The 19,103-nt window shown below is 52.0% G+C and overlaps 9 non-coding genes across 9 annotated transcripts; all 9 read right to left on the bottom strand.

Annotated features, from left to right (window-relative positions):
- Positions 1–632: 632 nt before the first annotated feature.
- On the bottom strand, positions 633–705 carry trnap-cgg (transfer RNA proline (anticodon CGG)). The gene has a single exon. It is a non-coding gene; the product is annotated as a tRNA-Pro (tRNA).
- Positions 706–807: 102 nt separating this feature from the next.
- Positions 808–879, bottom strand: trnap-ugg (transfer RNA proline (anticodon UGG)). The gene has a single exon. It is a non-coding gene; the product is annotated as a tRNA-Pro (tRNA).
- Positions 880–977: 98 nt separating this feature from the next.
- trnap-cgg (transfer RNA proline (anticodon CGG)) lies at positions 978–1,049 on the bottom strand. Its single transcript has one exon. It is a non-coding gene; the product is annotated as a tRNA-Pro (tRNA).
- A 9,170-nt stretch (positions 1,050–10,219) lies between these two features.
- LOC140371298 (U4 spliceosomal RNA) lies at positions 10,220–10,360 on the bottom strand. The gene has a single exon (XR_011928442.1). It is a non-coding gene; the product is annotated as a U4 spliceosomal RNA (small nuclear RNA).
- Positions 10,361–10,862: 502 nt separating this feature from the next.
- trnap-agg (transfer RNA proline (anticodon AGG)) lies at positions 10,863–10,934 on the bottom strand. Its single transcript has one exon. It is a non-coding gene; the product is annotated as a tRNA-Pro (tRNA).
- A 4,516-nt stretch (positions 10,935–15,450) lies between these two features.
- LOC140371304 (U4 spliceosomal RNA) lies at positions 15,451–15,591 on the bottom strand. The gene has a single exon (XR_011928448.1). It is a non-coding gene; the product is annotated as a U4 spliceosomal RNA (small nuclear RNA).
- A 589-nt stretch (positions 15,592–16,180) lies between these two features.
- trnap-cgg (transfer RNA proline (anticodon CGG)) lies at positions 16,181–16,252 on the bottom strand. Its single transcript has one exon. It is a non-coding gene; the product is annotated as a tRNA-Pro (tRNA).
- Positions 16,253–16,620: 368 nt separating this feature from the next.
- LOC140371297 (U4 spliceosomal RNA) lies at positions 16,621–16,761 on the bottom strand. The gene has a single exon (XR_011928441.1). It is a non-coding gene; the product is annotated as a U4 spliceosomal RNA (small nuclear RNA).
- A 799-nt stretch (positions 16,762–17,560) lies between these two features.
- On the bottom strand, positions 17,561–17,632 carry trnap-cgg (transfer RNA proline (anticodon CGG)). Its single transcript has one exon. It is a non-coding gene; the product is annotated as a tRNA-Pro (tRNA).
- Positions 17,633–19,103: the final 1,471 nt, after the last annotated feature.

Below are 19,103 nucleotides of genomic sequence, written 5' to 3'. Positions count from 1 at the left end.
CTTGCCACTTCCTGGTCATGGTAGGTCATTGAGGGCAGAGCAAAACTTTGGCCAAGAAGAGAGCTTCTTTTCAAAAAACTGCATTTAACACCTGGAAAAATGTAGATAGCAGACTTCAGAGACTGTTGACTGAAAGAGTAACAAAATGCATGGGTACAACTTAAATCTTTGCTTTTTGGTACGTCTTCACCAGGCGGGATAAATAATCAATTTTCAACCACTAACCTTGCCACCACAAATAAAACAATTGCTCCAAGCGGATTTGATCTTCTTGCAGTAAAGACAGCCAAACTTTTGGTAGTTTCATTTGTATAACAGTAAATATAGAAAGAATTGTCTTAATCACGTTCGGTGGGATTATTCATAGCGGGAAAGTGCAAGTCAGTGTAGTTGCATTGGAAAGAAGATTTTTTTTAGTGAAAACCCACAAACATTGGCTCATTACATACCAGGCATATAGAAAGGGCTCCTCTGGGATTTGAACCCGGGACCTCTCGCACCCTAAGCGAGAATCATACCCGTAGACCAACGAGCCACATTTGCATATCTTTTGAGGCCTCAACTAACCTACAAAAGCATTTCAGATTCTATTAAAAGGTCTTTGATCTGAACAGCATCATCTTGATTGTTCTTGAGCTCGTCCGGGATTTGAACCCGGGACCTCTCGCACCCGAAGTGAGAATCATACCCCTAGACCAACGAGCCACATTTGCATAGATTTTGAGGCCTCAACTGACCTACTCAACTGACCATTTCAGATTCTATTAAAAGGTCTTTGATCTGAACAGCATCATCTTGATTGTTCTTGGGCTCGTCCGGGATTTGAACCCGGGACCTCTCGCACCCATAGCGAGAATCATACCCCTAGACCAACGAACCACATTTGTATAGATTTTGAGGCCTCAACTGACCTACAAAAGCATTTCAGATTCTATTAAAAGGTCTTTGATCTGAACAGCATCATCTTGATTGTTCTTGGGCTCGTCCGGGATTTGAACCCGGGACCTCTCGCACCCGAAGCGAGAATCATACCCCTAGACCAACGAGCCACTTTTGCCTTGTGGCACAGTCCAGTCGAATACAGCCCATTGAAATCAATTTTACAACCTAGCCAACACTCACTGGTCGGTCTACGGCTCCTCCGACTTACCGAGATATAACCCTTTAGGCGCCAGAGATTATGGATGAAATAAATGTATAAATAAAAAACTTCCTGAGATACAGAGAACTGAAGCCGGGGCACAGCTCTGGGTCGGCAGTGCCCCTGGAGGCCCGTAGAAGCTCCACACTCCAGTTGATTCTTGGATAAAAGGGCACCCAGCCGGTCTCGAACTCGCGTGAGGCGGAGCAGGGATCATCCACCCCGCACACGGCCAGACTTTGCCCGGCAAGAGCACCTTCTGCGGGTCGGAGGCTCCGGGTCGGAGCCCCTGGAGCCTGGAGCCCTCACCGGGCCCCGAACTCGGCTGCCGGAGGCAGTGCAGTGCCTCATGGATAAAAGGGCACCCAGCCGGTCTCGAACTCGCGTGAGGCGGAGCAGGGATCATCCACCCCGCACACGGCCAGACTTTGCCCGGCCAGGGAGCACCTTCTGCGGGTCGGAGGCTCCGGGTCGGAGCCCCTGGAGCCTGGAGCCCTCACCGGGCCCCGAACTCGGCTGCCGGAGGCAGTGCAGTGCCTCATGGATAAAAGGGCACGCAGCCGGTCTCGAACTCGCGTGAGGCGGAGCAGGGATCATCCACCCCGCACACGGCCAGACTTTGCCCGGCCAGGGAGCACCTTCTGCGGGTCGGAGGCTCCGGGTCGGAGCCCCTGGAGCCTGGAGCCCTCACCGGGCCCCGAACTCGGCTGCCGGAGGCAGTGCAGTGCCTCATGGATAAAAGGGCACCCAGCCGGTCTCGAACTCGCGTGAGGCGGAGCAGGGATCATCCACCCCGCACACGGCCAGACTTTGCCCGGCCAGGGAGCACCTTCTGCGGGTCGGAGGCTCCGGGTCGGAGCCCCTGGAGCCTGGAGCCCTCACCGGGCCCCGAACTCGGCTGCCGGAGGCAGTGCAGTGCCTCATGGATAAAAGGGCACCCAGCCGGTCTCGACTCGCGTGAGGCGGAGCAGGGATCATCCACCCCGCACACGGCCAGACTTTGCCCGGCCAGGGAGCACCTTCTGCGGGTCGGAAGCTCCGGGTCGGAGCCCCTGGAGCCTGGAGCCCTCACCGGGTCCCGAACTCGGCTGCCGGAGGCAGTGCAGTGCCTCATGGATAAAAGGGCACCCAGCCGGTCTCGAACTCGCGTGAGGCGGAGCAGGGATCATCCACCCCGCACACGACCAGACTTTGCCCGGGGAAGGGCCACTCTGGCTGGGCATGGCCCCCACTGAGCACCCCCTGGAACCCCTGGAGCCCCCGGAGCACCTCCAGAGCCACCCCCCACTCTCCCCAGACTATGCCCGGGGAAGGGACACTCTGGCTGGGCATGGCCTCCACTGAGCACCCCCTGGAGCCCCCGGAGCACCTCCAGAGCCACCCCCCACTCTCCCCAGACTATGCCCGGGGAAGGGCCACTCTGGCTGGGCATGGCCTCCGCCGAGCACCCCCTGGAGCCCCCGGAGCACCTCCAGAGCCACCCCCCACTCCTCCAGACTCTGCCCGGGGAAGGGACACTCTGGCTGGGCATGGCCTCCACTGAGCACCCTCTGGAGCCCCCAGAGCACCTCCAGAGCCACCCCCCACTCTCCCCAGACTATGCCCGGGGAAGGGCCACTCTGGCTGGGCATGGCCTCCGCTGAGCACCCCCTGGAGCCCCCGGAGCACCTCCAGAGCCACCCCCCACTCTCCCCAGACTCACCCCGGGGAAGGGCCACTCTGGCTGGGCATGGCCTCCGCTGAGCACCCCCTGGAACCCCTGGAGCCCCCGGAGCACCTCCAGAGCCACCCCCCACTCCTCCAGACTCTGCCCGGGGAAGGGACACTCTGGCTGGGCATGGCCTCCACTGAGCACCCCCTGGAGCCCCCGGAGCACCTCCAGAGCCACCCCCCACTCTCCCCAGACTATGCCCGGGGAAGGGCCACTCTGGCTGGGCATGGCCTCCGCCGAGCACCCCCTGGAACCCCTGGAGCCCCCGGAGCACCTCCAGAGCCACCCCCCACTCCTCCAGACTCTGCCCGGGGAAGGGCCACTCTGGCTGGGCATGGCCTCCACTGAGCACCCCCTGGAGCCCCCGGAGCACCTCCAGAGCCACCCCCCACTCTCCCCAGACTATGCCCGGGGAAGGGCCACTCTGGCTGGGCATGGCCTCCGCCGAGCACCCCCTGGAACCCCTGGAGCCCCTCCAGAGCCACCCCCCACTCCTCCAGACTCACCCCGGGGAAGGGCAACTCTGGCTGGGCATGGCCCCCACTGAGCACCCCCTGGAACCCCTGGAGCCCCCGGAGCACCTCCAGAGCCACCCCCCACTCTCCCCAGATTCTGCCCGGGGAAGGGCCACTCTGGCTGGGCATGGCCTCCGCCGAGCACCCCCTGGAACCCCTGGAGCCCCTCCAGAGCCACCCCGCATTCCCCCAAACTCAGTCTGGGGACGGGCCACTCTTCCCCGGGTTGCAGGCTCTGGGACTCCGGGGATGACCACCGGGGACCAGGCCCTCCCTTCGAACCCGGGGACCCACACTTAAGCACCCCCACACGGGCTACACACCCTTGTTTCAGCCCCCTGGAGGTCCGTGCCCTTGGTACTATACCATGGAAGTCCGTGCCCTTGGTACTCCGACTGGAGTACCAAGGGAACGGCCCAGCACTCACCACAGAGGCTCGCGCCGGCCCCGGCCCACCTTTCGTCCCCGGGTACCCACACTTAAGCACCCCAACACGAGCTACACACCCTTGGTGCAGCCCCCTGGAAGTCCGTGCCCTTGGTACTCTGAGCCACTTTAAAAGATAAAAAGCACCAGGACCCCAAGGCCCTGGCTCCCCTGTCCCCTACTCCACACTTGGAGGCAGGGCCCTTGCCCTCCACTGGCTGCCCCCGCGCCCAATGTACTCCATAACCGAAGAAGAGAGGGGGACCCGGAGGCCGGCCTACTAGGGTAACAGGTTTAATTTAGAGCCGGGGCTCTGGACCACAAATGCCAACAACCCCGCAGTGCGCAGGAGCCTTCGAAGCTGGATGAAACCAGAACGGGGCCCTACGATGGCGGTGACCAGCCAGTTGATAGCAAAGTGAGCCCTGGACAGGAGCTGCATTTGACAAACTCAGAGACGAGGAAGGGACCGGAGTCGGACCAAATATATCATCTGGCGCTGTGTCCAGCGTAAGGGTGAGCCAGCGGAAATCAGGACCACAAATGCCAACAACCCCGCAGTGCGCAGGAGCCTTCGAAGCTGGATGAAACCAGAACGGGGCCCTACGATGGCGGTGACCAGCCAGTTGATAGCAAAGTGAGCCCTGGACAGGCGCTGCATTAGACAAACTCAGAGACGAGGAAGGGACCGGAGTCGGACCAAAAATATGCGCCGGCCCTGCCCCCCGCCCCGCGCAGAGCCATCGGACACGTTGAGGCTGAAGGGGACTGGCGCAGAGCCCTTGGGCCCAGGGGCTAAGCGCAGCCATCATCCTTCAAGCCGCGCCTCCTGCTGCGCGGGGGTGAGTGACAATGGGCTCGGACTGTGGTTCCGTCGGACGCGTTGAGGCTGAAGGAGACTGGCGCAGAGCCCCTGTAACAGGGGCTAAGCGCAGCCATCATCCTCCAAGCCGCGCGTCCTTCAGTGCGGGGGTGAGTGACAGTGGGCCTGGACTGTTGTTCCACCGGACGCGTTGAGGCTGAAGGGGACTGGTGCAGAGCCCCTGTGCCAGGGGCTAAGCGCAGCCATCATCCTCCAAGCCGCGCGTCCTTCTGCGCAGGGGTGAGTGACAGTGGACCCGGACTGTGTTCCCACCGGACGCGTTGAGGCTGAAGGGGACTGGCTCAGAGCCCCTGGCACAGGGGCTAAGCACAGCCATCATCCTTCAAGCCGCGCGTCCTTCAGTGCGGGGGTGAGTGACAGAGGGCCTGGACTGTTGTTCCACCGGACGCGTTGAGGCTGAAGGGGACTGGTGCAGAGCCCCTGTGCCAGGGGCTAAGCGCAGCCATCATCCTCCAAGTCGCGCGTCCTTCAGTGCGGGGGTGAGTGACAGAGGGCCTGGACTGTTGTTCCACCGGACGCGTTGAGGCTGAAGGGGACTGGTGCAGAGCCCCTGTGCCAGGGGCTAAGCGCAGCCATCATCCTCCAAGCCGCGCGTCCTTCTGCGCAGGGGTGAGTGACAATGGACCCGGACTGTGTTCCCACCGGACGCGTTGAGGCTGAAGGGGACTGGCTCAGAGCCCCTGGCACAGGGGCTAAGCGCAGCCATCATCCTTCAAGCCGCGCGTCCTTCAGTGCGGGTGTGAGTGACGGTCCCATCTCCGGAGACAAGGGGCCAGGCGCGGGGGAAGCCAGTCAGACTGAAGCCCCGCGCCTGGTGGGACCTCTGTCTCGGCCTCGCTTCCAACGTGTCCGGCGTGAGGTTAGCCGGAGCAAACCACAGCCGCAAAATGTAAACAAACCCGCAGTGCGCAGGAGCCTTCGAAGCTGGATAAAACCAGAACGGGGCCCTACGATGGCGGGTCTTGAGTGCCAATAGACCAAGCTCCTTGTCTGGTATACATAGAACCATGATTTGTACCATTTTCATGGTTGATTCATGGATGATCCCTGCTCCGCCTCACGCGAGTTGGACGGCTGGGTGCCTTTTATCCATGAGGCACTGCACTGCCTCCGGCAGCCGAGTTCGGGGCCCGGTGAGGGCTCCAGGCTCCAGGGGCTCCGACCCGGAGCCTCCGACCCGCAGAAGGTGCTCCCTGGCCGGGCAAAGTCTGGCCGTGTGCGGGGTGGATGGCCCTGGGTCTGGGCGGCGCTAAGATCACGGAGCGGGTCACCTCCGCGTACAGCCCGTGGTCAGCGTGACACCGTGCTCTGCCCCGAGCAATCAGAGCAAACAGGAAGCTTCTGGAAGTGCCCGGGAGTCTGGTAAAATCAAGCCGAAAATAGACCCTCTCATGCCGGGTCTGAGCGGCACTTAGAGCCCGGAGGAGCGCGGAGCGCGGGGCTACATTCAGAGGCTCCGTGATCCGCCTTACAACCAGCTCTCACCTCCGCGTACAGCCCGTGGTCAGCGTGACACCGTGCTCTGCCCCGAGCAATCAGAGCAAACAGGAAGCTTCTGGAAGTGCCCGGGAGTCTGGTAAAATCAAGCCGAAAATAGACCCTCTCATGCCGGGTCTGAGCGGCGCTTAGAGCCCGGAGGAGCGCGGAGCGCGGGGCTACATTCAGAGGCTCCGTGATCCGACGCTCACCTCCGCACCTCCGAACCATGACTTGACATTACGGCTGTGAAGGAGCCTTGGAAGCTGGATAAAACCAGAACGGGGCCCATCGATCGCGGTTCTCGTGTGCCCGTCAAACGAGCTCCTTGCCCGGTATCCGCACAACCAGGAAATGTACCTGTTTCGATTGCGAAAAACGTCATTCTCAAAAACCGCCCGCCCCTCCCTCCCAGCATTACCATTTTGCACATTCCGCGTGAGAGCAGCGTAAGAATTTCTCGGGAGCAGCGTGATTTAGCCCGGGAATTTTGAGCTGAACGCTTATTCCCACGAGCCCAAAAAACGACTAAGTCCAACGGTATATAGTGTACTATTGCCGAAAAACGACAGAGTCGCTCTGGTATAGTGTACTATTTCGGTTTTTACTCTAAGTCCCTCAGGGGCATATGGTGCTATACTATGATGGTCAGATCACCTCCAGGCCCCAGGGGAGTGCTTTTCTGGGGGCAAACAGTGCACTGATGATGGGGGATTATTTCATTTTGCTCATTTTGGTGTTTTTTCACATTTTAACCCATTTTCACCCCATTTGCTCACAACTTCATACTACGGCCCGGAAAAACGACAGAGTCGCTCTGGTATAGTGTACTATTGCCGAAAAATGACAGAGTCTTTTCAGGTATAGTGTACTATTTCGGTTTTTACTCTAAGTCCCTCAGGGGCATATGGTGCTATACTATGATGGTCAGATCACCTCCAGGCCCCAGGGGAGTGCTTTTCTGGGGGCAAACAGTGCACTGATGATGGGGGATTATTTCATTTTGCTCATTTTGGTGTTTTTTCACATTTTAACCCATTTTCACCCCATTTGCTCACAACTTCATACTACGGCCCGGAAAAACGACAGAGTCGCTCGGGTATAGTGTACTATTGCCGAAAAATGACAGAGTCTTTTCAGGCATAGTGTACTATTTCGGTTTTTACTCTAAGTCCCTCAGGGGCATATGGTGCTATACTCTGATGGTCAGATCACCTCCAGGCCCCATTGGAGTGCTTTTCTGGGGGCAAACAGTGCACTGATGATGGGGGATTATTTAATTTTGCTCATTTTGGTGTTTTTTCACATTTTAACCCATTTTCACCCCTTTTGCTCACAACTTCATACTACGGCCCGGAAAAACGACAGAGTCCCTCGGGTATAGTGTACTATTGCCGAAAAACGACAGAGTCCCTCGGGTATAGTGTACTATTGCCGAAAAACGACAGAGTCCCTCGGGTATAGTGTACTATTGCCGAAAAACGACAGAGTCCCTCGGGTATAGTGTACTATTGGCTGGAAGCTCGGTTTTTTTTCTAAGACCAGCAGGGGTATATGGTACTATATTCTGGTGGTCAGATCACCTCCAGGCCCCAGGGGAGTGCTTTTCTGGGGGCAAACTGTGCACTGATGATGGGGGATTATTTCATTTTGCTCATTTTGGTGTTTTTTTCACATTTTAACCCATTTTCACCCCTTTTGCTCACATCTTCAAACTCGGGCCCTGATTACAAGTTCTGACCAAATGATGACAAACACGGTATTTATTATGTATTTTTTTCATTTTTTTTATTTTTCCAACTTATACATCCATCATTGGTGCCAGGCAGGTTGTGGAGAAAGCAGTGAAGAAAGGAGAGAGCCATCACAGAAAAGATGTCCATCCAGGGTCAAGGTACCCTGCACTTTTACATATCCAAATGACAGCATTTAAAGTTTTTTAGCGTATGGTATCTCTCGTTGCATGGAACCGCACAGAGGCCAACGCCACACTGACGGCACCTGTACTTTGTTTGCCGCCTGCCTTTGGTACGAGAGCGGTCAGAGCACACGGCGCAGTCTGGACGTCCCTCTGCTTGACAAAGCCAATGACGCTCTGTGAGTCTCTGTGGCATTTCACCCTCCGGTCTTGAGCGCCTTTCTTGTTTTTTGGAGTGATCAGCCAGTAATGCATCAATAATGTTCTGAATGTAAACCTTTAAAGGTTTGTGTGGGCCTGGAGTGGATTTGGTGTATATGATGTGTGAGTTGACAATACTTATGCTTATAATGGCATTGAATATGCGATGATACCATTTCCGGGACCTGTGTGGAAAGAGGTATGTCTTCATCCTCTGGTCAGCAGTGTCCACTCCACCCATGTAGGCGTTGTACTGGTCGACACATACAGGTCTTTTGATGTCACGGAAGCCAGTGTCATCTGTCTTGGATCGGATCCTCCTCTGAACACAATCATTTCCATGGACTGTGGACAACATGGTGAGACGTTTAGTATCGTGCCAAGCACAAGCCAGGAGTTTTCCCTTTCTGCAAAAAACTGGGTCATCTCCTTTTTTCAGCTGTAAGACACTTTTACCAAGGCATTTTGGCATCCCCAACCTGGTAATCCTTACCGTCCCACACAGTCCAGTTTCCAAATCTGCTAATTCATTTGCAATTACAGGCGAGGTATAGTAACTGTCCATGTAAATCTCGTGTCCTTTGCCCGTAAAGGGAGAAACCAACTCACGGACAACTGCGTGTGTTGCACTGATGTTGCTTGCATTATTTTTGTACTGTCCAGTGTGCATTGACCAGCGCAAAACATACCCTGAACAGCTTTCACTCAGGGCATACACTCTATAGCCATATTTGTCAGGTTTATTCGGAGAGTAACATTTTAGTGAAGATCTCCCCTTGAAAGCTATTGTCATTTCATCTAAAGAAAGCTCCTTGATTGGACTGTAAACTGCTGCAAATTTGGGAATAATCAAATCTATTATTGGGCGGACTTTGAACAGTTTATCGTGCCCGGGCTCGCCTGTTCTCACATAATCATTATTGTTGACAAAATGAAAGAACGAAAGAATGATTTCAAATCTGTTTCTTGACATTACATTTCCAAATCCAGGCGTTTGTGTAAGCCAAAATGTTCCCCAGTAATCCTCGATTTCAGGTTTCTCAACAAGGCCCATGGAGAGATGCAAAGCGAAGAAAGCTTTCATTTCGGTGACTGATACATCATACCACTCAAGAAATCTTGAATGTGGCTTCAGAATCATAGGTGCCATACACTGATGTGCATATCTATTTGTCTCATCAGTAATGAAAGTCCAAAACTGATCGGTCAGAAAGAGTGACAGAATATCAAATGGATTAGCATCCGTCAGATCCATCTCTCCTGTGTAGCCAACTGGGTCTTCAAAAGGTTTGATCCATGCCTCAAATACCTCGACCTCTCTCAGCATGTCCCAGCTCTCATCCACCGGGCAAGTTTTACTGCAGCCACTGGTTCCACTGGTTCCTCGCCTCCGTCTGTCCTTTGCACCTGTCCGTTGTTTCGAAGTCCCTTCATCTCCACTTGGAAATCCATCGTCACTCTCGGGGAGATAATACCCTTCAGAGTCAGAATCTGCTGTAAATTGCATGCCACGTGTACTTCCTCCAGCCATTTTTTTCCTTACCGGATCTGCCCTGGATCATACCTGGCTAATAAAGGGAAGTTGCACCGAACCGACCAATGACTGAAGTGATTCATTTTCTACTATTATTTCATTAATTTCCTTGTACGGTAAAGTTGCATTTCTGCGACTTTGGCGCTTAAAGGGTTAAACACAGGACCTTCTTGTTCCCATAGTGACAGTCATACCCCTGGAATGATAAGCTAGAGAACTCATCCAATTTTTTGTCTCATAACTGAAAAAAGGATTAACATTTGAGCAAGTCGTCATCAGTTACTTCTGGTGTACTTCTTCTAGCACGTGCATACCAATGACTTTGATCTGAACTAGTTGTGTACAGAGTATGTAGCTCTATTTCTGGTGGAATGTCACGCGTTTTGACGAGCTTACCTTATACATGAAAATAAGCCTCCTCAGAGACTGTCAAAAATTGCCACAGTCGACTATATTTCAAGTCGCCAAGGCGGGGTATTGGGTAAAGTTTTCAACTAGCAATAATCGCGCCTCGGATTGACCTCATAGGCTACAACACTGCCACTGCGCAAAGCTAACGTGTACTTTCAGAAAGAATGGCCAGGGCTTGGTTCTTGCCACTTCCTGGTCATGGTAGGTCATTGAGGGCAGAGCAAAACTTTGGCCAAGAAGGGAGCTTCTTTTAAAAAAACTGCCTCTAACACCTGGAAAAATGTAGATAGCAGACTTCAGAGACTGTTGACTGAAAGAGTAACAAAATGCATGGGTACAACTTAAATCTTTGCTCTTTGGTACGTCTTCACCAGGCGGGATAAATAATCAATTTTCAACCACTAACCTTGCCACCACAAATAAAAAACAAAAGCTCCAAGCGGATTTGATCTTCTTGCAGTAAAGACAGCCAAACTGTTGGTAGTTTCATTTGTATAACAGTAAATATAGAAATAATTGTCTTAATCACGTTTGGCGGGATTATTCATAGCTGGAAAGTGCAAGTCAGTGTGGTTGCATTGGAAAGAACAAATTTCTTAGTAAAAACCCACCAACAATGGCTCAGTAAGTATCAGGCATATAGAAAGGGCTCGTCCAGGATTTGAACCCGGGACCTCTCGCACCCTAAGCGAAAATCATACCCCTAGACCAACGAGCCACTTTTCCCCTGTGGCATAGTCCAGTCGAATACAGCCCATTGAAATCAATTTTACAACATAGCCAACACTCACTGGTCGGTCTACGGCTCCTCCGACTTACCGAGATTTAAACACAGGACCTTCTTGTTCCCATAGTGACAGTCATACCCTTGGAATGATAAGCTAGAGAACTCATCCAATTTTTTGTCTCATAACTGAAAAAAGGATTAACATTTGAGCAAGTCGTCATCAGTTACTTCTGGTGTACTTCTTCTAGCACGTGCATACCAATGACTTTGATAATAATAATAATAATAATAATAATAATAATAACTTTTATTTATATAGCGCTTTTCAGTGACCCAAAGACGCTGAACATAATAAAAAAGGGGGGGGGGTATTTACAGACAGGGGGGACAACACGTACAGAACACATTAATATACAGATAAAATGAACAAGACAGAAGAAGTAGAGAGAAAAAGATGGGGCTGTAACGGGGGTAGAAGTGTAGGCAATGGGGTAGAGGAGGCTAGGGGTAGGGGAGGTCATAGGCTTGGGTGAAGAGGTATGTTTTTAGGCGGGATTTGAATGTTGTGAGTGAGGGAGAGTGGCGGACAGGTTGGGGGAGGGAGTTCCAGAGTCGGGGTGCTGTTCGGGAGAATGCTCTGTCGCCAAAAGTTTTGAGTCGGGATGTTGTTGCAGTCAGGGTGAGAGAGGAGGAGGATCGGAGAGCTCGGGTGGGGCGGTGGGGGATGAGGAGGTCAGACAGGTAGGGGGGGGCAAGGTGGTGAAGAGCTTTGAAGGTGAGGAGGAGTATTTTAAAGTTTATGCGCTGCTTGATGGGGAGCCAGTGGAGAGAGCGGAGAACGGGAGTGATGTGATCACGGGACCGGGTGTGGGTGAGGAGGAGGGTGTGGGTGAGGAGGCGGGTGTGGGTGAGGAGGCGGGCAGCGGAGTTTTGGACCATTTGGAGTCAATGGAGGGAATGGGAGGAGATGCCAGTGAGGAGGGAGTTGCAGTAGTCAAGGCGGGAGGAGATGAAGGCATGGATGAGGGATTCAGCAGCGGGGAGGGTGAGGCAGTGTCGGATTTTGGCGATGCGGCGGAGGTGAAAGTATGAGGTCTTGACAATGTGGCTGACATGGGGAGTGAAGGAGAGGGTGGGGTCCATGATGACACCGAGATTGCGTACCAGGGTAGAGGGGGTGATGGTCGAGGTGTCGATGCTGAGTGAAAAGGGACCAGTTTTATTGAGAGTGGATTTGGTGCCAATGAGGAGGAGCTCTGTTTTGTCACTGTTCAGTTTGAGGAAGTTGAGAGTGAGCCATGATTTTATTGTAGAGATGCAGGTTTCAATGTGGCTGAGGGGAGGGTTTTGGGTGGATTTGGTGGTGAGGTATATCTGGGTGTCGTCAGCGTAGCAGTGAAAGTCCAGGTTGAGTTGGCGGAGGATGTGACCAAGGGGGAAGATGTAGCAGATGAAGAGGAGGGGGCCGAGGACTGAGCCCTGGGGGACCCCTGCGTTACTGGGGAGAGGGTGGATGAGTGACCGGAGAGGGAAATGAACTCTTGCCTGTTGGTGAGGTAGGATGTGAGCCAGTCAAGTGCAGAGCCCTCAACACCCAGTTGGCGCAGCCTTTGTAGGAGGATGGAATGGTTTATAGTGTCAAAGGCTGCGCTGAGGTCTAGTAGTAACAGGATGTTGAGGGCCCCGGAGTCTGCAGAGGTGAGGAGATCGTTGAGTACTTTGACCAGGGCTGTTTCAGTGCTGTGAAGTGGGCGGAAGCCAGATTGGAGGGGTTCATAGAGGTTGTTTGACTGGAGGTGGGTGTGAAGTTGGGCGGCGACGATGCGTTCCAGCGTTTTTGAGAGGAACGGCAGGTTGGAGATGGGGCGGTAGTTGGAGAGGTTGGCGGAGTCTAGGGTGGGTTTTTTGAGGATGGGGGTGATGGAGGCCAGTTTGTAGATGGAAGGAACATGGCCGAGGGATAAAGACTGGTTGAAGAGGGTGGTGAGATGGGGGATGAGAGCAGGGAGGCAGGCCTTTGTTAGAGTCGTTGGGAGGAGGTCGAGAGAGCAGGTGGTGGTTTTGGAAGCGGTAATGAGGTCTATGATATGAGAGGAGTTAACAGAGGAGAAGGTGGTGAGGGGAGGGAAGGGTGGGTGGTCAGGGAGAGGGGGGGTGGTCAGGGAGAGGGGGGGGGGGGCAGGGGTGGGGGTGGTGATGGAGTTAATGGAGACGGCAGTCATGGAGCTGTTGATTTTGGAAATTTTGTCATTGAAGGCAAGGAGGAAAGAGTTGCAGAGGTCAGGGGAGGAGGGTGGAGTGATGTCCGGTGGCTGGAGCAGCTTGTTGACGGTGGAGAACAGGGTGCGAGGGCTCCGGTGGGAGCTGTTGATGAGGGTGGAGAGGTGGGCAGATTTGGCGGCTTGGAGAGCGTCACGGTAGGAGGAGATGTGTAATTGGAAGGCTTCTGGACGGTGAGGCGGGTTCTTTTGAGGAGTCGTTCGAGTTGGCGGCCAGTCTGCTTCATGGTGCGGAGTTCAGGGGTGTACCAGGGGGCGGGGTTGATGTATGAGACGGAGGAGGTTTTCCAGGGGGCTAGGGAGTCAAGGGAGTCGGAGAGGGTGGTGTTGAGCATGACAGCATAGTCGTCGGGGGAAGAGGGGGGGGAGTCAGGGGGGAAAGCAGAGGATATGAGCTGGGAGAGTGTGAGGGGGTTGACTGACTTGATATTGCGGTAGGTGATGGTGCGTTTTTTGGGGTTGTGGGGCGAGGGTAGGGGGGCGGAGAAAAGGATGCAGAGATGATCAGAGAGTGGGAAGGGGAGGGGGTGGGGCCTTTGGTATGGGTGGGGAAGTCAATATGTTGGGTGAGATGGAAGCAGTCCAGGAGAGAGAGGAAGTCGGATGTCAGTGGGGCGTTGGGGCAGTCAATGTGGATGTTGAAGTCACCAGTGAGTAGGAGGCGGGCAGAGAGAGAGGATGCGATGGTGAGGAGTTCAGACAATTCAGTGAGGAAAGAGGGGTGGGGCTTTAGGGGACGATAGATCAGGATAGCGGTGATAGAGTTGGGGAGGGAGAAGGCGAGGTATTCAAATGATGAGATGGATGGAAGGTTGAGGTTCAATTCAGTGATGGATGTAGATTTTTTATGAATAACAGCAAGACCTCCCCCACGCCCGGAGAGGCGGGGTTTGGCAGTGTAAGTGTAGTTGGAGGGAGTGGCTTGGTTGAGAGCATAGAAGTCCAGGGGCTGTTGCCATGTTTCACAGAGGAGAAGCAGATCAATGTTATTGTCCAGTAGCAGTTCAGATATAACAGGTGATTTGTTGGCGAGGGAGCGGCAGTTCAGCAGTGCAAGGGAGATGGAAGGGGGCGCGGAGATGGATGGGGGCGCAGGGGTGGGGGGGCGGAGGTTGCTGAGGTTGGCAGTGCGGCAGGTGGGGGTGACAGGGGGGCGAAAACTAGTCCAGAGTGAGGGGATAGGTGAGCCGTCGTTGGAGTGTTGGTTATGGGAGAGACCAGAGCCCCTGTGGATGTAGCGGGGCCGGCGAAGGATCCCAGCTGAGCTAGCTGCAGAGGCAGCAGCAGCTGGGAGACGGTGGTTATGGTTGAGGAGGTGAAGGTCAGCAGCGGTGTAGGTGAGTAGGCGAGAAGTTGGTGGAGCGGTGGCCTGGAGGCGTGGGAGTGATAGTCCGAGGAGGAGATGGAACGTAGCAGCAGATGAGAGTAATCCAGTTAGAATGTTGGCGGTGGCTAGAGGCTGGTTAACTAGAAGCTGGTGGGCAGAGAGTTGTGAAAAAGCGGCAGTGGACCGGGTGTTGAAGCTGGTGGAGTGAGTGGCGTTGGTTGCCCCAGACCTTGTCTGCACGGCAGGGAGGCCCCGCGATACCATGACGGACCTCCGCAGGTGTTAAGCCAGCTGTTAGCTGGCGGCTAGGGCAGTAGATAGTCCAGGAGTGAGGGAGGAGATGAGCGATGGACGGTGCAGTAATGTCCGATGAAGTTAAGGAACAGGGATGTAGACAGAAGACAACACAGAGACGCGGGAACAAAACAAAACAATGGAAACGACTAACAAAACAAAGACGTTGGGACAGAAGCGGCAGTCCACATACCAGACGCCGGCGTTGCTCTAGCCCAATCAAGACGCATTTGAGTCCAGTTTTGTGACCAGATCGCCCCCCGTCTGTGGAGCGGGGAAAGCAGAGAAACGGGGCTGTACCTTGGTTGTATGGGGCTGCTTTTCTCCGGGTGGAGCCGGTGCCCCGCTCTCCGTGTCTGCTCCTGTGGCGGGCTGGGGCCACACTTTCGCCCAGGTACAGACCTCCGGGGCGGCGGGTGCGGGAGCGCGGAGCCGGTGTTCGGGCGTAGAAACGCCGGTGCAGCGGAGGAGAAGCGGCGCCGCTCGCTTGTGGTGCGTGCGGCTCGTGGTGGTGCGTGATCTGAACTAGTTGTGTACAGAGTATGTAGCTCGATTTCTGGTGGAATGTCACGTGTTTTAACGAGCTTACCTTATACATGAAAATAAGTCTCCTCAGAGATTGTCAAAAATTGCCACAGTCGACTATATTTCAAGTCGCCAAGGCGGGGTATTGGGTAAAGTTTTCAACTAGCAATAATCGCGCCTCGGATTGACCTCATAGGCTACAATACTGCCACTGCGCAAAGCTAACGTGTTGTTTGAGAAAGAATGGCCAGGGCTTGGTTCTTGCCACTTCCTGGTCATGGTAGGTCATTGAGGGCAGAGCAAAACTTTGGCCAAGAAGGGAGCTTCTTTTCAAAAAACTGCCTGTAACACCTGGAAAAATGTAGATAGCAGACTTCAGAGACTGTTGACTGAAAGAGTAACAAAATGCATGGGTACAACTTAAATCTTTGCTTTTTGGTACGTCTTCACCGGGCGGGATAAATAATCAATTTTCAACCACTAACCTTGCCACCACAAATAAAACAATAGCTCCAAGCGGATTTGATCTTCTTGCAGTAAAGACAGCCAAACTTTTGGTAGTTTCATTTGTATAACAGTAAATATAGAAAGAATTGTCTTAATCACGTTTGGTGGGATTATTCATTGCTGGAAAGTGCAAGTCGGTGTGGTTGCTTTGGAAAGAAGAAATTTCTGAGTTAAAACCCACAAACAATGGGTCATTAAGTACCAGCCACTTTTGCATATATTTTGAGGCCTCAACTGACCTACAAAAGCATTTCAGATTCTATTAAAAGGTCTTTGATCTGAACAGCATCATCTTGATTGCTCTTGGGCTCATCCGGGATTTGAACCCGAGACCTCTCGCACCCGAAGCGAGAATCATACCCCTAGACCAACGAGCCACTTTTGCCCTGTGGCATAGTCCAGTCGAATACAGCCCATTGAAATCAATTTTACAACCTAGCCAACACTCACTGGTCGGTCTACGGCTCCTCCGACTTACCGAGATTTAAACACAGGACCTTCTTGTTCCCATAGTGACAGTCATACCCTTGGAATGATAAGCTAGAGAACTCATCCAATTTTTTGTCTCATAACTGAAAATAGGATTAACAATTGAGCAAGTCGTCATCAGTTACTTCTGGTGTACTTCTTCTAGCACGTGCATACCAATGACTTTGATCTGAACTAGTTGTGTACAAAGTATGTAGCTCTATTTCTGGTGGAATGTCACGTGTTTTGACGAGCTTACCTTATACATGAAAATAAGCCTCCTCAGAGACTGTCAAAAATTGCCACAGTCGACTATATTTCAAGTCGCCAAGGCGGGGTATTGGGTAAAGTTTTCAACTAGCAATAATCGCGCCTCGGATTGACCTCATAGGCTACAACACTGCCACTGCGCAAAGCTAACGTGTACTTTGAGAAAGAATGGCCAGGGCTTGGTTCTTGCCACTTCCTGGTCATGGTAGGTCATTGAGGGCAGAGCAAAACTTTGGCCAAGAAGGGAGCTTCTTTTCAAAAAACTGCCTGTAACACCTGGAAAAATGTAGATAGCAGACTTCAGAGACTGTTGACTGAAAGAGTAACAAAATGCATGGGTACAACTTAAATCTTTGCTTTTTGGTACGTCTTCACCAGGCGGGATAAATAATCAATTTTCAACCACTAACCTTGCCACCACAAATAAAACTATAGCTCCAAGCGGATTTGATCTTCTTGCAGTAAAGACAGCCAAACTGTTGGTAGTTTCATTTGTATAACAGTAAATATAGAAATAATTGTCTTATTCACGTTTGGTGGGATTATTCATAGCTGGAAAGTGCAAGTCAGTGTGGTTGCATTGGAAAGAAGAAATTTCTTAGTGAAAACCCACAAACAATGGGTCAGTAAGTACCAGGCATATAGAAAGGGCTCATCAAGGGCTTGTAGTTTTTCCTGGCCGAGAAGGAGAGTCTAAGGACACAGGACCCTGGGACATCGTCCCTCGCCACCACAGACATTGTCTGACTTCATCGCCACCACAGACATTGTTGATTCATTTCTCCCTGTGGCCTTCAGAGGCAACTGTTGTTGTGATTTTGGGCCTTACAAAAATAAATTGACTTGATTTGATCCGGGATTTGAACCCGGCCTCAACTGACCTACAAAAGCATTTCAGATTCTATTAAAAGATATTTCATCCGAACAGCATCATCTTGATTGTTCTTGGGCTCGTCCAGGATTTGAACCGGGGACCTCTCGCACCCGAAGCGAGAATCATACCCCTAGACCAACGAGCCACTTTTGCTCTGTGGCATAGTCCAGTCGAACACAGCCCATTGAAATCAATTTTACAACCTAGCCAACACTCACTGGTCGGTCTACGGCTCCTCCGACTTAACGAGATTTACAGTTTTTTACGATTGAACAAACACAATTTTGATTGTTTTGTTTTAATTAGCAAAACCCTTCACACAATTAGCACAACCACAAACCCAATTAGCAAAACACCTTATCTCCTTTGCAAAATGAAACACTCTTGTAAAAACTATACACTAACTTATCAAAACCACATTTTTTTACCATATGAAACACACACGTTGCATATGACTTAACTATGTTTGCACCAGTGACACACCAGTTACACACCAGTTACACACCAGTTACACACCAGTTACACACTGCTGTTGAAAACCTTAAACACTTTTGGCTAATTCTGCTTCTAAGTGCATAGAGTCGTATGGGTGAAGTACACCGTGAATTTTCAAAACATGGCTCGAATTCGCACAACTGGAAACTCAATGTCTGCTCACACTTTGTGCAAAACAACACACACAGTGAACACTACACACACTTGTGTGCATGACTCCCTCCCTCTCTTCCTCCTGCTAAAAGTCTTCCTCTTCCTCTACCTCCACCTCTGGCACGACCTCTGCCTCCTTCTTTTCCTTCTCCTCCTCCTCTTCCTCCTTCTCATCCTCACTCTTCCTCTTCCTTCCATTTTGGTTCAGTTTGGTGAACTCACATGCTGCATTTTTATAGTGCTTAAATCTGATTGGTGTGTCTACAATTAAGCGATCTTGTGTTTGGTCACCTAATGTCAGTGTTCAATGAGCTGGCACATGGGTGTGGTCATTTGGCACATGGGTGTGGTCATTTGACAGTCAGTGCTTTAGAATTGCAAAGAAGTGACATCTTGATAAACTTCTGTGTCTAAATACATACAAGTGTGTTCAGTGTTGTAAATCACTGTGTGTATTGTTTTGCACAAAGTGTGAACTGACTTATTGTGTTACAGTGGTGCAAATCTGAGGCCGAGTTTTGCTCCTTGAGTGTGAGGTTTTGATAATTGGGCAAAACTTTAGATTTTAGTGTTTATTCAATCGTAAAAAAATATAGATATGTATACACTAGATTCAAGCCTTGTACCCAATTTTTTACATGTAATAAAGTAAAATCTGTTTTGCCCCAGTACAAATGCATTGTAAAAGCATATATTCTGGGGGATATGAGACCACAGTGTTACATCTGATTATAAAGTATTTAATCCCCGAGAAGCAGGACATGTGCCGTTAGCATGCTAATGTTTGTTAGCTTTGCGGTGACGGCAAAACTCAAACTCACTCTGGGCTCAGAGATTTGTGAAAAGTGCTTACGAGCTCGTCGCGGTGGGTTTTCACATTTTAAGACTCTAAACATCAGCTTTCTTACAATCAATATCTTCTCATTTTTACTGCTGTCCCATGTCCAATTAATCGACTAAACAACTAA

The sequence above is a fragment of the Eucyclogobius newberryi genome, unplaced genomic scaffold (assembly GCF_026437365.1).
Source record: "Eucyclogobius newberryi isolate DKJ021-1_F unplaced genomic scaffold, fEucNew1.0.hap1 SCAF_214, whole genome shotgun sequence".
In the NCBI taxonomy this organism is placed as follows: Eukaryota; Metazoa; Chordata; class Actinopteri; order Gobiiformes; family Gobiidae; genus Eucyclogobius; species Eucyclogobius newberryi.
The sequence above is the reverse complement of the archived record's forward strand: the minus strand, read 5'-3'. Positions and strand labels throughout refer to the sequence as shown.